Below are 16,783 nucleotides of genomic sequence, written 5' to 3' on the forward strand. Positions count from 1 at the left end.
CATTTTCATTGTAAACGGTCTTTAAAAATATAAGGCTTCTATGAAGTAAGACATTGCAAAACAGTAGTATATTTTCATGTTTGTTTCCCCACTTACAGGAAACATGTTTATTTAAGCTGGGGTACAGAGCACAATGATACTCCATGTCTCTGAGAGCCCAGGGAGGGGAAAACGCTGCCCGTGTTTTGCAGCATCCTCCAGGAATATGGAAAACGTAGCGAGCCATGGACATCTGGAAGAACAAGATTGACACGTGGAGAAACCCTCCATTTTTATATGAAAAATACACGTTGCCAAGAGGAAGTTAATGCTGCTGGAGGAAGAAAATGATGTAGAAACAAAATATCCATTCTCCAGCTACATGAAACAATGCTTTCTAAATATTTTTAAAGAAAAAAAGATCAAAGCATATCACAAAAAGTCCCTGTTTGTACCTTAACTCAAAAAGTAGAAAATTACAATTCTTGCTTTTTAAATGTCATAATTAAAGGAGAAAACATAAGCTTTATTTTTTATTTAACATTCTGAAGGCCATGTGCAAAAAAAGTTCTATTTCTAGACTACTGAGATTAGATCATAGAAAAAAATCACTAGGGTGGTTAAAAAATGAGACAATCCAAATAGTATGAAGACTACCAGAAGATGATTTTAAAGCTAATCCTTTATAGCCTTTTCAAATTATGCTTTATTGATCTATGATACTATATTTGGCAACTATATTTATAAATAAATACTAATCTTAAACACACTAGTCTTAAAAAGCAACTATGACAAACACTTTATTTGAAGGGTTATTGTCCTTATTATTGTCAATAACAGACTACAAGATTCCTAAGGAAAGTATTCTCAGCTGAACAATGACATTTTATATATTAGTCCCAAGAATTTGCTTTTTATTGAATGAAAAAAAACAAAAAAACAAAAAGACTAGAACCATTTGCTACAATTATTGTGTTGCCACTTCAGCAAATACTACTGTTGTGGTCTGCAAGTTTGTGTCACCCAAATTCGTATGTTGAAATCAAAGCCCCAGTGCAATAGTATTAAGAGATGTGACCTTTAGGAGATGAGTAGGTCTTGAGGGTGAAGTGCTCATGAATGGGATCAGATCCCCTCTCAAAGAGGCCCAAAGGAGTTCATGCACTCCTTCCACCACACAGGACATGGAGAGAAGGTGCCATCTATGAAGTAGAGAGTGAGCCCTCCCAGACATCCAATCTGCTGGTGTCCTTACCCTGGACTTCCCAGCCTCTGCTAGTAAGGTAGAAATTGCTGTTGCTGAGAAGCCTCCCAGGCCAGGTACTTTGTTACAGAAGTCTGAATGAACTGAGACAACCACCATGATTTATTTTTTCTGGATCATTAAAGATACCTTAAATGTGATCATATGTAAAAGCTAGGTTTAGAACCATCCATGGGTTACAGGAGTTACCTCCTCAAGGATCTGTCCTGGTTACTTTGGAAAGAAATAAATGAAATAACTTGTGGTTAATTCCCTTGATGTGGGAAAGGAATATACTATGTTTCCTACTACAAATCAAAATTAAACGAGATCATACAGTGAGTGTAAAAGGTGTATACACAGAATAATGTTTACAGAAATGTTCATAGCAGTACCATTCATAATTGATCACATTGGAAAGAATCCAAATGTCTATCAGCAAGTGAATGGATAAACAAACTGTGGTATATTTATATGGAATACTATTTATCCATAAAAAGGAATGAACTACCAATACAACAACATAGATGAATCTCAAAAGCGTGTCCAGTGAAATAATTTAGAGGATTGATTGCATGATTCTACTCCCACTTCTATGAAATTCTAAAAAAGATAAAGCTAAACTACGGTGATAGAAGTGAGAGCAATGGTTGCCTGGAGCGGGAGGTGGGAAGGGCTGATTACAAAGGGCCAGGAGGGAACTTTTGTTCTCTAAATACATCAGGAGAGTGGAGAGTGGTTACATGGTGTACAGATTAATCAAAACCCATTGAACTATATAATTTAATCATTTAAATTAATATCAATGAAGTTGAAAAATATATGAGTATATATCTAAGCATTAGCAAACATCTTATGATGATCTCTTTCATAGAAAGAGACCAAAATAAACAAAAACATAGCCTGGCAACTAAATTAATAATAATAATAAATGATTAATGCTATATAATCCTATTGGGAGAATGAAGGCTATATGGTTGGGATGGTTTGGATAGGGCTCAGCTCACATGGGTGAGATGCTGGTGACAGAAGGGTCTAATCCTCACCCTCCATACCAGAAAGTCAATAGATAGTTGCTATATCAATAATCAGGAAGTAGAGATATAAGCATATTATTTAGAGATAACAAAATAACCAAACACAGGGAGTTAAAAGGGTTTGTACTGGGGAAGAAGAAATGAGACAAGGGGAAGTACATGGTTGCTGCATCTCATAACCAATTTTGTTGAATGTTTCACTTCTTTATACTATAATCAAGTAAAATTCAGATGAAAAGAAAAACAAAAAGGATGCAAGGTGCCATAAGAAGTCAATAGGAACAATGCAAATAACACTTGGGTTTTAGGCCCAGTTCTGCTTCCACCTGGCCATGAGGATCAGAAAAAATAACTCTCACTTCCCTCTGCCCAGCCTTCCAGTCTGTTTCCTCATCTGTAGAACAAAGAGGTTAGAACAGATAGTGCTTAACGTTTTATGATTTTAAAGGCAGGAATCAGTCTTTGGTAGAATGGAATCATGGAATGTTGATGATATGAGAGATAACAAAAAGCTACTAGAGTAGGATCTCCTTTTCTTAGTTGCCCCTTTCTAAGAAATGGGTGCCTAAGCTGTGTTTGTAAAGGTCAAAGGTGGTGAGGAGGTGGTGAGCAGAGAGTTTTTCCAGTTTCTGGCCCAGAGATGAGGATAAAGCTGGGCAGTCCCAGCAGGGGAGGGGTGATCACAAGAGCATGGAGCCCCCAAGGCCCAGGGGCCCTGGCTGCCTTATGAGAGAGGAAGGGCATTCTGTGACTGGAGAGGGTGAGAGGTGCAGATTCCTCAAATACCAGAGAGCTGTGCCTCTTCTCACATAATAGTCGTAGAGACGGGGTCTGGGAAGGTGGAGGGGTACTCATCTCTCAGGGGTCTTCTCTTTCCTAAATGAAAGTGGCCTATTTTGTTTAAAGTTACCTTCATCTGCCAACCTAGAATGACACCACTACTTCTCTTTTTTATCCTATCTAGTGAAAAAAAAAATAGGAGTTTGACTTTATGAGTAAAGGATAAGCATTTGGAAGATTCTTGGAAATTGCCGGGACAAGCTGGGCACTCCAGATTATAGCAGTGCTTATAAGGAGTTACAATCAATTGTAGATATTTACACACAGGCTTACCAAGACTCAGTGTGATTCTGAGAAGAAACCCATGACTGTGGTTCCATTACGCCTACATTCCAGCTGTCAAAGTTGAATGGTCTCTATCTGGACTAAAGGAAATGCCCAATATCCGAACTGTGATATAAATAAATTACAACATGGGAGGTAGTGAGTGGTGCTGGAGACAGTTTAGAAAAAGAGACTGTAATGCTGAGAGAGTCAGGAGCTCTTAAAATTATTTGGCGTTGAGTGAAGAGACGGAGAAAGGTATTTCATATTCCCAAACATCTTAACTTTTATGTCTCTACCTGCTGTTGGAGTATAATCTAGACTTCAAGGCTTAACATCGTAACACTTTCTTGCCATGTGTGATCTATCAGTGCCCTGCTGCATCTTCCTGAGCCTCAGAGATATTAAAAAGTAACCCTAACCGTGAGAATATTTCTCCAGAAACAAAACAGAAAGTAAGGATGGTTGTGATCAATACACTACTCATCACACATCAAACTCAACATGGCAGGAGGGAGTCTGTGCCAGCTGAGGTCCTCTTTTGGAGAATTTATTTTCCATGTGCCAGAAAGCATGTACTTAACTTCAAAGGAATTTGGATCATGCCCTTCAATCACCTTCACTCTAACTTAACTTTGCAAAGTCTCCTAGAATCAAGAAATTAAAAAAAAAAAAAGACCCTCAAACATTAAGACAAAACTTTGACCTAAACTGCATCCAATCTCAACCAACATTAGCCCAGTTTGCAGTAAGCAAGTATGATATCATTTCTGAAGTCAAATATGAACTTCCAGATGGTACAAAATTACAAGCAGGCGCACAAATCTTCTGATGTACGGAAGTTTAAATACAGGGAATATCAGGCAAGAAAGAATATATTCAATTAAAAATTAGAATATGTAGTTCCAAACTGGGTAGCAATGAGTGGAATTAAAGTTACCCTCACTAATATTCCAACTTTACTCAACAGGGTGTATCATTTAAAAAAGAATCAGAAAAGCCTTGAAGTCTAGATTATATTCCAACATCAGGTAGAGACATAAAAGTTAAAATGTTTGGGAATATGGAATACCTTTCTCTGACTCTTCACTCAACACCAAATCATTTTAAGAGCCCTTGACTTTCGCTGTGAAACTTTGGCAGCTGACTCAATAATAAAACTTGGCAAAGCAAAGAGCACCATTATTTCCCAGAAAAACAAAAGAAAATTAGAACTGTATGATATAGTCAGTACACAAAGACCCGTAAGGTTGAATTTCCAATTTTTACATATGATTTAACCACATGAGAACTAGTCACCTAATGTTAAAATGAGGACAATCTTTCCATTTTAGGAGAATTACTCATTTCCCTTTTATCCAGTTGTGTGTGTGTGTGTGTGTGTATGCGTGTGTGTATAAGAGCATGTTATATATGAAAATTTAACCTTTTATCTAGCAATATAAAATATAAAACATTTGTTATCACTTCAGTTCCAGGTAATAACTTGAAAGAAAAGGGCCATGGCAATGAAATTGGCAAAAATTGCCAAAATCAGAGTTAAGCGTTATTAATCTTCATGTCAGCACCCAGGAATTATAACCAGTTCCAAAGGTGAGGTATGTTTCTAGAAGTTCTATACCTACAGCTCCTGACCTTTCTGCCATATTTTATGCGGGTGTTCAAAAACAGTTTCAATGTTGTGACAAAACATGATGTGCTACTTGATGCACCATAAATAATTTTTAAAAATCAAATAGTTCATTTCAATCTTAAAATGACTACAGCAATACTTGAGAGAAAAAAATACATGAGAGTAAAAGGGGCCACTTGAAAATTTTCACAGATTAGATACTACCTGCTCGACAACACTTCAAGAATTGAATAAACATGCTATCATAATGAACAATTTTAAAAGAAAATGAAACTGGAACACTCACAAAAGCTCCCAATATAGTTTTATTTCACAATGTTTCATTTGTTTGTTTTTCCTAACAGAAGACTTGGGTCAAGGGTATATTTGAATTTGATTCAACTTACAATCATTCAATTGAGGAGACAGTTTTAAAGTTGGAAGAATGCATAATGTACACAGCCTTCAAAGACACAAACACTAAAAATAACTTAAAACCTAAAACTCGCTGTGGTAGTAACCACTAGTTCTCACTCACATCCAACTCTCCTTCTTGAACACGGACAGGGAAGACCACACTTCCCAGCCCCCTTGTGATTTATTCATGAAACATAAGCAGAAGTGAGGTACAACACTTCCATCTGTGCCACCACACTCTTCCTCTTCCTCAGGGATTTCGAGGTTACATATCCAAATGGTGGAGCCACACGCTAGTAGAACCTCCCTGAGTCTGGACCTTCAGGTGACCAAGAAAAGCAGAATCTCCCTCACTCTATCCCCAATCCCTGACATCAGTTGGATGTACAGTATGATGTGTTACACAACTCAGAAATTATTATAATAATTTGCCCTGGTTTTGTTAAAAAGTAGGTATCTTAAAACTAAAAATCTTTGTTTGTCTTAGAAATTACCATGAACCTAAAGAAAGAGGGCCACTGTGCCTCCCTCCATTCTTCCCACCTGTAGGACCCTCTATTCTCCTCTCTTTTCGACCCAAATCCAAAGAAGGGGGGGAAATGACAGAAAGGCAATGACAGAGCTAAAAGATGCAGCAGCAGCACCTTGGGGGAGCAGACACAGAGGTTAAATATCAAGGCCCTGGGAAGAAGAGAGAAAGAGACTGAAGAGGAAAGATCCTCTTAAAGCTCATCAGTTTGAGCTTCAGTTTGGATAAACAAGTGGCTCAAGTACACAACTCTATTTTGCAATACCCTTTGCACTGCAAATATATACAGGCTCAACTAACTCCTAACAATGGCCTTCCAAATGTTAAGATCAGGTGTCCTCAAACTATGGCCCGAGGGCCACATGCTACCTGCCAAGGACATTTATCCGGCCCACTGGGTGTTTTTGCCGCTGCTGCCTGTCCTGCTTAGCAGCCAACTCGTCCTGGACCCACAGTGCACACTCTCCAACAGTCTGAGGGACAGTGAACTGGCTCCCTGTTTAAAAAGTTTGAGGACCCATGGTCAAGAGAATAACTCAGGTGTTATAAGCAAAATGGGACAATAACAGTACCTCCTTCATCAGGTTATTTTGAGGATTAAATTAAAGAACACAGATAAAGCACTTAGCACAGTGCCTGGTACCTAGAAACACTCAATAAATTTCTGCTGTGGTTATTATATTTTATTATTCTGATTGATTTCTACAGTCTCTAATGCAGTGATTTACATACTGCAGGAATGCAATAAAGGTTGCTGATCAACAGCCCTCAGAAGAGTGGAGAACCAGTAAATAAGGTTTTGGGCTCTAACGTGTACCAGAGTGTGATATTGTTTGATATTTTAAAATATTTCAGCATATGCTGTATGATATGTATGTCAGTATGGAAGGGTACCTGGGTGAGTGGGTGTATTTCCCAACTTGAAATACATTCACCAGGGGTAATTATTTAATAATTAACTATGAAAGACTTTAATTAATGGCTAATATTCTACAATTAGTTACTAAAACTGCCTCAGTATTCTTTATATTAATATTTGATGGACAACTGAAAATTGGTTAATTAACTTCTCATCACCCACCCTCTCCCACCTCCCATGCTCCTGAGTGGAATTGTCATTCCGCGCTCCATGTCCATATGATGTGTGCACATTATTTAGCTGACACTTATAAGTGAAACTATGCCATATTTTTCTGAGTTGTTTCACTTAGGATTCCATACATATTGGAATCTTATTGCCTCCGATTCCATACATGTTGCTGCAAACAACATGATTTCATTAATTTTATGACTGAGTAGTAATCCCTTGTGTATATATACCTTTTCTTTATCTAGTCACCTATTGATGGACACTTAGGTTGGCTCCATATCCTTGCTATTGTGAATTGGACTGCAATAAACATACAAGTAGAGGTACCTTTTTTATATAACAATTTCTTTTCCTTTGAGTAGATACCCAGTGGTAGGACTGCTGGATCGAACGGTACTTCTATTTTTAGTTCTTTGAGAAATCTCCATACTGTTTTTCATAGAGCTTGTACTAAATTTATATTCCTACCAAGAGGGGATACAGCCTTTTAACAAGACAATCAGATCTGTGATTTAGTGAACCATATATTTGTGAGCAAATAAGTATTATGTCAATATCATCAATAAACACAAGTTTTGGGATAAGAGGGGAATTATACACATATAAAATCTAAGAACTTAAATAAAAGTCTTATAATACTAAATTCAAGTTGGAAATATTATAAACACATGATGCATTTTCTCTTCCCAGAATTATTTTCTAGCTTTGTCCACTAAAAAGACTTAGAAAAAATTGACCACCTCAGTAGCAGTAAGAACCCACCCCAAATGCCCAGATTGCGGACTCTAAAAACCATTTCTCACTAAAAGAAATCCATGTTCATTGTAGAAATAATTAATTTTAGGTCTGGGGCAGGAATATACAGGTGAGTACAGAGTACCTTATTGAGCCAGAAAGCAAGGAAGTTATTAAAGACCAATACAGTCTTGTTACCAGTGAAGGATAGGACAATTTGAGCATTTTTTTCTTAAAAATTGTGTTCTATGGAAAACAGACACTAGGGGACAGGAATGGAGGCAGAGGTTATACTCTTCTACTTTTTGACTTCTGCAGCTGCTCGGGAGCTGCAGCAGTGGGCCAGAAGGAGACAGCGGGACAGGGGGCACATGTTGCTGTGTCTGAGATATAATCAGGAGACAGCTGGCAGAACTGAGGGTTTGTATGTGTGGGGGTGAAAGACAGGAAGACATCAAAGATAACTGCTGGGTTACTGGCTGGAACTACTCATCGGATAGTGGAATTATTGCCTGTGCTGGGAAAGACTGGGGAGCATCAGACTTGAGAAAGGGAAATCAAGAGTTTAGGATTAGGTGTGTGTAGTTTGAGATGGCTGGGAAACATCCAAAAGGCAAATGGCTATATAACTTGCAAGCTCCTGATACCACAGAAGCTAGACTGAAGTCTAATCTACACGTGGACGAGCAGTCCTATAATTACACCAACATCTCTCCAGAAGACTAAGTAGGACAGCTTCTGCACATTTACAGATTCATGCCCGTTTAAATGCAGCTGTCAGAGACCAAATTAACGAACTTATAAGGAGAAGACATTTATATAGTTGAAAACCAGAGAAATCCCTTTCTTAAAAGAGGTCCTGGTTTTATTAATAGGTTTTTTATTGTATGCTCTCACAGTCATGGGTAAAAAGATTTCAATCTTTGTAGGCAGCTAGCTAATGTCAATGGTTATTTATCCTCCTGTTGATCACAGCAGTCAATACACTGACACTGAATGGGGGTGGGAGAAGGACCACATAATTCCTCTTTTGTGTGCTGACTTCAGCTAGCAAGCAAAGGCTTAGACACTTGACAAGAAAAAAAATATTTATATTATATTTAAAAATATTTAGATGGCACAGAGAGAAATAATAATGGTTACAATAATAGAGTGCTTCATCATCTACAGTATACCCTTCTCATAGACTATGTCTATTCTTTTACAATTTCAATTCAAAAAAATAGAATAGGGATATTTAGTATTATATAACCACATGCTGTGCTTATAAAAGTTAACTTAAAATTACCAGCTTGTTAATAACACAGTTGAGATTTTCAGGTTGTAAAGATGCATTTGTCTTACCTACCTGTCAAAAAATTATACCCAAGTCCCACATGCCACCTACTAGAAGAAAACAATGCTGGGTTAGAGTGCTTTGCATCACCTACGTGGAAGAATTCATATCATGTATGGGTTAATAATCCAGCCAACTTTATAAAGGCTGTTTTCATACTTAAGTTTTTGGCTACCTCTTACACTAAAATTAGGTGGTTTTAAGTGACTAGTCCAAAGTTCAAAATTTAATGTTCAGTTCAGTTCCAGCAAATTTCTGAAAACACATGGGAATTGTAACTCATGTGTTAATACTTAAAGTTTTCGTTAATAAAACTTCCAACACTAACCTTACCTCATTGAACTTACCTCACTGGTTTTTATGCTCACTATAAAACTATAGCTGTCATAATATTTTTGAATTACTACAAAAGGAAGGAAGCCATTCCAAAGTCAATGTTATTTTGCAACATGATGATAGTTATAAATTCAAAATACTTAAAACCAATTTGCAAAGCTATCAATCTTAGTACCTCCTAACATTTGAAAAGCCCATCTTCAAAACATTTATTTACCAAGAAAATAAGTTTAAGAAAATACTACCTATCATTTATATTGCACTTTCCCTTCAAGTAAAGACATTGAATTTAAAAATTAAAGTGTGTTTTAACATAAAATTTTAAAATATTGATCCTACTTAGATATACCATGGAATTACTAGCTATCACTGAAGTCCAAAGAACTTAAATCACTGATAATTTGGTATTATGATTGAGTAATAGTTTTGTGACATCAAGATCAGTGTTTTTCAATAAATCTAAACAAGTATCCTCCACCCAGGCATGCCTGAAGTATTCATAAATAACTAACAAATTAGGGACTGCAATCATATGATATAAACCCATACTTTAGAGTCATATCTTTCAAATACTCCTGGAGGATGGGGACCTATGTTCAGGGATCCATGAGTTCACTGTAAGAATTTTTTTATGCTATCTGTTCATTTCTTTTTCATTGTCTCTTCCTTTCTATGACTGTCTCCAAAGATAAAGTGAACTTATTCTGGATTGTGTAAATAACTCCTTACAATGAAGGATGTTTAACAGATTTTTATATATGCCCTTGTGTATGAACTTAAGATTGCTTTGAGGTGAAATGGGAAAAAAGCATAAAAGGACTTCTTATTTCTCTGATATATTCCTTCCAAGTCTCAGCCACAAGACATCACAGCAACCATGCAAACAAGCTGTTTATCAGCACTATAACTAAAAATAGCAGTGAGGAAACTGGATCATCATACAGCATACTACAACTTCAGGCATCTGGAACTAACACTTGACTCACTGTAGTTGGTATGACATTCATATCAAATATAAAGTCATGTATAACAAAAACTAGAAAATCTAGAGGAAATGGATAAATTGTTGGAAACATACCACCTCACAAGCTTAAATCAGGAAGAAATAGAAATCCTGAACAGACCAATAATGAGTAGCTAGATTGAAACAGTAATAAAAAGTCTCTCCCCACCACCACCACCACAACAACAAAAAAAGCCCAGGACCAGATGGATTCATAGCCAAATTCTACCAGACTACAAAGAACTGGCACCTATCCTACTGAAACTGTTCTATAACATTGAGAAGGAAGGAATCCTCTCTAATTCATTCTATGAAGCCAGTAGACACCAAAGCCAAAAAAAGACATAATAAAAATAGAAAACTACAGACCAATATTCCTCATGAACATAGATGAAAAAAATCCTCAACAAAATACTAGCAAACCAAATTCAACAGCACATCAAAAAGATAATTCACCATGATCAAGTGGGTTTCATCTCAAAGATGCAAGGATGATTCAACATACACAATTCAATAAATGTGATTCACCACATAAATAGAATTAAAGACAAAAACCATATGATCATCTCAACAGATGCAGAAAAGGTATTTGATAAAATCCAGCACCCCTTCGTGATAAAAAAACCCTCAAACTAGGCATAGAAGTAACATACCTCAAAATAATAAAAGCCATATATGACAAACCTACAGCCAACATCATAATGAATGGGAAAAAGGTGAAAGCTTTCCCCCAAGAACTGGAACAAGACAAGGACGCCCAACATCACCACTTCTATTCGACATAGTACTGGAAGTCCTAGCCAGAGCAATCAGGTGAGAGAAATAAATAAAGGGAATCCAAATCAGGCAAGAGGAGGTCAAACTGTCCCTGTTTGCTAATGATATGATTTTATATCTAGAAAACCCTAAAGACTTCACCGAAACACTGCTACAATTGATAAATTCAGTAAAGTCTCAAGTTACACAATTGATGTACACAAATCAACAGCATTTCTACACACTAATAATAGTCAAGCTGAGAGTCAAATCAATAACTCAAGACCACTTAAAATATCTAGGAATATACTTAACCAAGGAGGTGAAAAATCTCTATAGGGAGAACTACAAAACACTGATGAAATAAATCATAGATGACACAGACAAATGGAAAAACATTTCATGATCTTAGACTGGAAGAATCAACACCATTAAAATGTCCACACTGCCCAAAGTGATGTATAGATTCAGTGCAATTCCCACCAAAATACCAATGTCATTTTTCACAGATCTAGAAAAAACAATCCTAAACTTCACATGGAACCAAAAAGGAGCCTAAATATCCAACACAATCCTAAACAAAAAGAACAAATCTGTAGGGATCACATTACCTGATTTCGAATTATACTACAAGGCTATAGTAACCAAAACAGCACGGTATTGGTACCATACACAGACCAATGGAACAGAATAGAGAACCCAGAAATAAAGCCATATAGCTACAATCAATTGATTTTTGACAAAGCAAACACAAACATACACCAGGGAAAGGATGCTCTATTCAATAAATGGTGCTCGAAAAATTGGATAGCCACACACACACACACACACACACACACGCAGAAGAATGAAACCAGATTCCTTTCTCTCAGCATACATAAAAATTAACTCAAAATGGATTAAAGACCTAAATGTAAGGCCTAAACCCATGAAAATACTAAAAGAAAATGTAATTCTTCTTGACATTGGCCTAGGCAAAGAATTTGTGACTAAGACTTTCAAAGCAAATATGGCAACAAAAAATAAATAAGTAGGACTTAATTAATCCTAAAAGTTTCTGCACAAAGGAAATAATCAACAAAGTAAATATAAAACTTAAAGAATGGAAGAAATATTCCCAAATACACATCCAACAAAGGACTAATATTCAGAATCTACAAAGAACTCAAACAAATCAGGAAGAAAAAGCTAACTCCATCAAAAAGTGAGCCAAAGACATGAACAGAGTTTTCTCAAAGGAAGATAGACAAATGGCCAACAAACATATTGAAAATATACTCAACATCACTTATCATCAGGGAAACACAAATTAAAATCACAATGAGATACCACCTTACCTTGTCAGAATGGCCATTATTAAAAGTCAAAAATAATAAATGTTGGTATGGATGCAGTGAAAAAAGAACGCTTATACACCGTTGGTGGGAATTTAAACTAGTACAACCCCTATGGAAAACAGTATAGAGATTTCTCAAAGAACTAAAAGTAGACCTACCATTCAACCCAGCAATCCCACTACTGGGTATCTACCTGTCAGTATCCTGGGTTTCAGCACCAAAGATGTCAGGGTGGGTATCTAGCCTTGGTTCTTGGTGTACTCTTAGCTGAAAAATGACCAGACACACCAAAGTGTCAAGTCCAGACTATTATCCTGGTCCTATGACTCCTTTCTTGGAAAAATCACCAGCAAGGTCAGCATGACAGAGGAAACTCAGGCAGAGAGGAGTTTCACAGAGCAGCTCTTTATTATAGAATAAAATGGGTCTGTCTCCTCGAGTGGAGAGAGACAAACCACCTCACTGATTCACACACTTCCTATTAACTTCTCAGATTGTTTCCTTTTATTAGCCCAGTCTGGAGGAGGGCTCTTGAGAAGTGTAGGATGTTATCAAATGATCAACAGGTGTCCTCAAAATTCCATCTGCCTATATGAGCTCCCTCTTAGAAAGCCTACGGGGGGGTGGGGGTGGGGGTGAATTGCAATGTAGATTCAAGCCAATGGCATCTTAATTACCCTGAGGTTACTCTAGGTCACTTTCTAAATCTTATTATGCCTGGGCTGGGGAATTCCTAGATTGATAAAGCATTCCCTCCTCCAGGTGTAGTAGTTGCTCGAGATAGGATTAAGGGACTAAAATGGAGTGTCCACCCTTATTCTTCACCCAGGTGGAGCAATTGCTCGAAATGGCACCAAAACAGGGAACACTTGTCCCAAGAAGAGCCAGAGATCCTAACATCTACCTAACATTTCCAAAGGAAGAAAGTCATTTTACAAAAAAGAAACCTACACAAGTGTTTATTACAGCATAATTCACAATTACAAAGGTAAGGAATCAACCTAAGTGGCCATAGACTGATGAGTGGATAAAGAAAATATGTGTGTGGGGTGTGTGTGTGTGTGTATTTATACCACGGAGTACTACTCAGCCATAAAAAGGAATCAAATAATGACTTTTGTAGCAACTTGGTTGGAACTGGAGACAATTTTCTTAAGTGAAATATCTCAGGAATAGAAAAACAAATACCACATGTTCTCATGTATAAGTGGGAGCTAAATGAGGGATATATATGGTCATAAAGTGGTATAATGAACACTGAAAACTAAGAAGAGGGAGGGTGGAGAGTGAGAGATAAAAAAATAAATTCATGTGCACTATCCTCCATATTAAATTATTCATTAATATGAATTTTATTAATTTTTACAGTTTTCATTTAGTGCATAATTTTGATTTTGCTCCATAGTCCTATAAGAGCTATAAGCATGTTTAGTCTTATCTCTGTCCCTAATTAAATGAACATAAGTAGTAACTATTACATAAAGCAATAGTGGATATCTACAAGTTTCTTTCTTCTTTGTAAAGGAATTGCTTCCCATGTGTGAGAAATACTATTCTCAAGTAAACAGTATTTGTTACTTGAAATTCTCCTGGATGTTGTGCAAAAGTTAAATGGGGGTGTGGGGTGTGTTCCATGATGAAGTAGATTTGGGAAATGAGGTGAGTTCTAGTGATTTATGATATTAATACATTAGCATACTAAAGTTTCAGAACAGTCCATAGCAAATATCTTATTTTACTTGATTTAACTGACCTGCCCTATATCTATTTTTTTTTCCCACAGAACCTGTTTTGTTTTGTTGTTGAGACAGTCTCACTCCACTGCCTGGGCTAGAGTGCAGCAGCAGCATCATAGCTCACTGCAGCCTCAAACTCCTGTGCTCAAGCAATCCTCCTGCCTCAGCCTCTTGAGTAGCTAAGACTACAGGAATGTGCCACTATGCCCGGCTAATTTTTCTATTTTTTGTAGAGATGGGGTCTTGCTCTTGCTCAGGCTGGTCTCAAACTCCTGAGCTTAAGCAATCCTCCCACCTGGGCCTCTCAAAGTGTTAGGATTACAGGTGTGAGCCACCACACCCAGCCAAATGTGTTCTTTTCTACAAACACTTAATAATATCCTTTAGAATATTTTTTTGGAAAGACTGTTCTAAAGTGTCTTACAGCCATTATATTTTTAAGGTATGGGATGGACATGAAATGTACAAGCTTGAAACATGGCTGTGAAATGTTTAAGCGTGGTGAAATGGGGACACACCACTGGATTCAGGAGGCCTCAGCTCAGAGTCAACTAATACCTTTGAGATGCCCTCTGTGACTAGCACTGAGTTAGGTTATGTGAGATGTCTCATGCATTCCCTGGGGCCACCTGTGAGGTAAGTATTGTTTACAGGTGAAAACACAGACAGTCTGTGGGATCACAGGGTTAATGTGGTAGAGCTACAATTTAAAGCCTATCTTCTGGTTCAAAATATGCCCACTCTCCTATACCCTAGGATCATTATTGGCTCTCCTGGCATCTGGGGAGGGGACCCTGGGGTAAGTTGCTTGTTCCTCAGGGACTCATCTTCCTCCTTTATAAACCAATAAAATTTTTCTCAATGGCTTCTAAGGCTATTGCCTACCTTAAACTTTCATGATGTCAGGAGACGGGTGACAGAGATGCAGTGTATTAAAACATAATTTAAAGCTTTGGTAATTAAAACAGTTGGTGGTGATGCAGCAAGAAAAAAAGCAGTCCATGAACAAAAAAGAGGGAGTCCAAAACAGATTCATATACACATGGAAATTTAGTATATGATAAAGGTGGTATTTAGGTTCAGTAGGAAAAACATGGATGATTCCATTAATAATGGCTGAAAACTGACTATTCATTTAGAAAAATAATAATAAAGGTGAAATCTTACCTATTAATAGCTCCTTATGACAAAAATACATTCCTAATAGTTAAATACAAAAAAAATTAAACCACAAAAGTGCTAAAAGAAAATATGGGGGCCCTTCTTTTTATTCTTGTGGTATAGGAGGCCTTTCTAAGCAAGAGAAAAAGCCTAGATACCATAAAGGAAAACACAGACACATACCATTAAATATAAATTTAAAATATCTTCATGGAAAAAGACAAAAGGCAAATTGTAGAAAATTTTTGTGAAAGCAAGACATAAAATGCAATGTGTTCCAGTATATATAACATGTTTCCAATTGGGGAAAGAGAAAACATTTGCTGTGTGTATACAGACTATTTTCTTATTCATAAACAAATAAATAAGAGTTTATTAAATACCTACTTCATACTCAGCTATATAAGTAATACCAATAAAGATTAAATTAACACATTAGTCAAATACACTTGTAAACTAACTAAGGAATCCCACCCACCAACTGCTATGGGGAACTCAAAGGAAGGTAAATCCAGTCTGGCCCAGAGCTCCCAGAAAATCAATTGAACACCTGCATTTCTAGGTTACCCCTTCTCAGAGCAGAAATGCTGCAGGTAGAGGAAAAGGCAAGAACACAGTCTACCCAGGAAGAATTATTTATGGTGGTATACATTACAGCTGCTATGACTCTTTATCTAGAATGTTAGTACATTGTAGGGAGGCAGAACAGAGGAAGGGCTGTAAGTATGGGCTCTTGAGCTAGACTCAAGTTCAAATACTCACTCACCATGAGAAAGACAGGATCTCTCAAGATTCCAGTTTCCTTATCCATAAAATGGGGATGGTAATAGTACAGATATCATGAAGATAGTTGAAACATGACTTACAAGGTGTTTTATTACAAGGCTCTAAGAAATAAAGTAGAAATATCAATGAACAGCGATCACTCTATAAAAGAGAATAGTAACATGATTTATGATTACGATGATCCATTATATACTCCATCATCCACGTATGATTAGTAAATTTAGTCATTATGACATTTGTGTTAACATTCTAGCAGCTACCATTAAAAGCTAATGACACTGCCAATGAGGATAACATTAGCTAACACGTCTGAAGCAGTTTCATGTGGCCCATGTAAAGACATGTAGAGTCTTGTTCTCCATTTAAAAAGGCCCAGAGCCACTCAGCTTCTAAGCGGCAAAGCCAAAACTTAACCACATATCAGTCAGTCTCCAAAGGGCCCACTCTGAACATCACACTCAGAAGGAGGAAAGCAGGAAATATTTGAACAGCATAAATAACAACCACAGGAGTGAAGAGAATGTGGCAAGAAGCAAGAAAAAAAAGGGTAAAGGTGCTAAAATTATGATATGTATCTTATCCTTTT

General features: G+C 37.0%; 1 protein-coding gene across 10 annotated transcripts in view; it reads right to left on the reverse strand.

The window, feature by feature from the left end:
- The window catches only part of ERC2 (ELKS/RAB6-interacting/CAST family member 2), a 982,890-nt gene that overhangs the window by 560,491 nt on the left and 405,616 nt on the right, over positions 1-16,783 (reverse strand). The window lies entirely within an intron of this gene.

This window comes from Microcebus murinus, chromosome 1 (assembly GCF_040939455.1).
Source record: "Microcebus murinus isolate Inina chromosome 1, M.murinus_Inina_mat1.0, whole genome shotgun sequence".
In the NCBI taxonomy this organism is placed as follows: Eukaryota; Metazoa; Chordata; class Mammalia; order Primates; family Cheirogaleidae; genus Microcebus; species Microcebus murinus.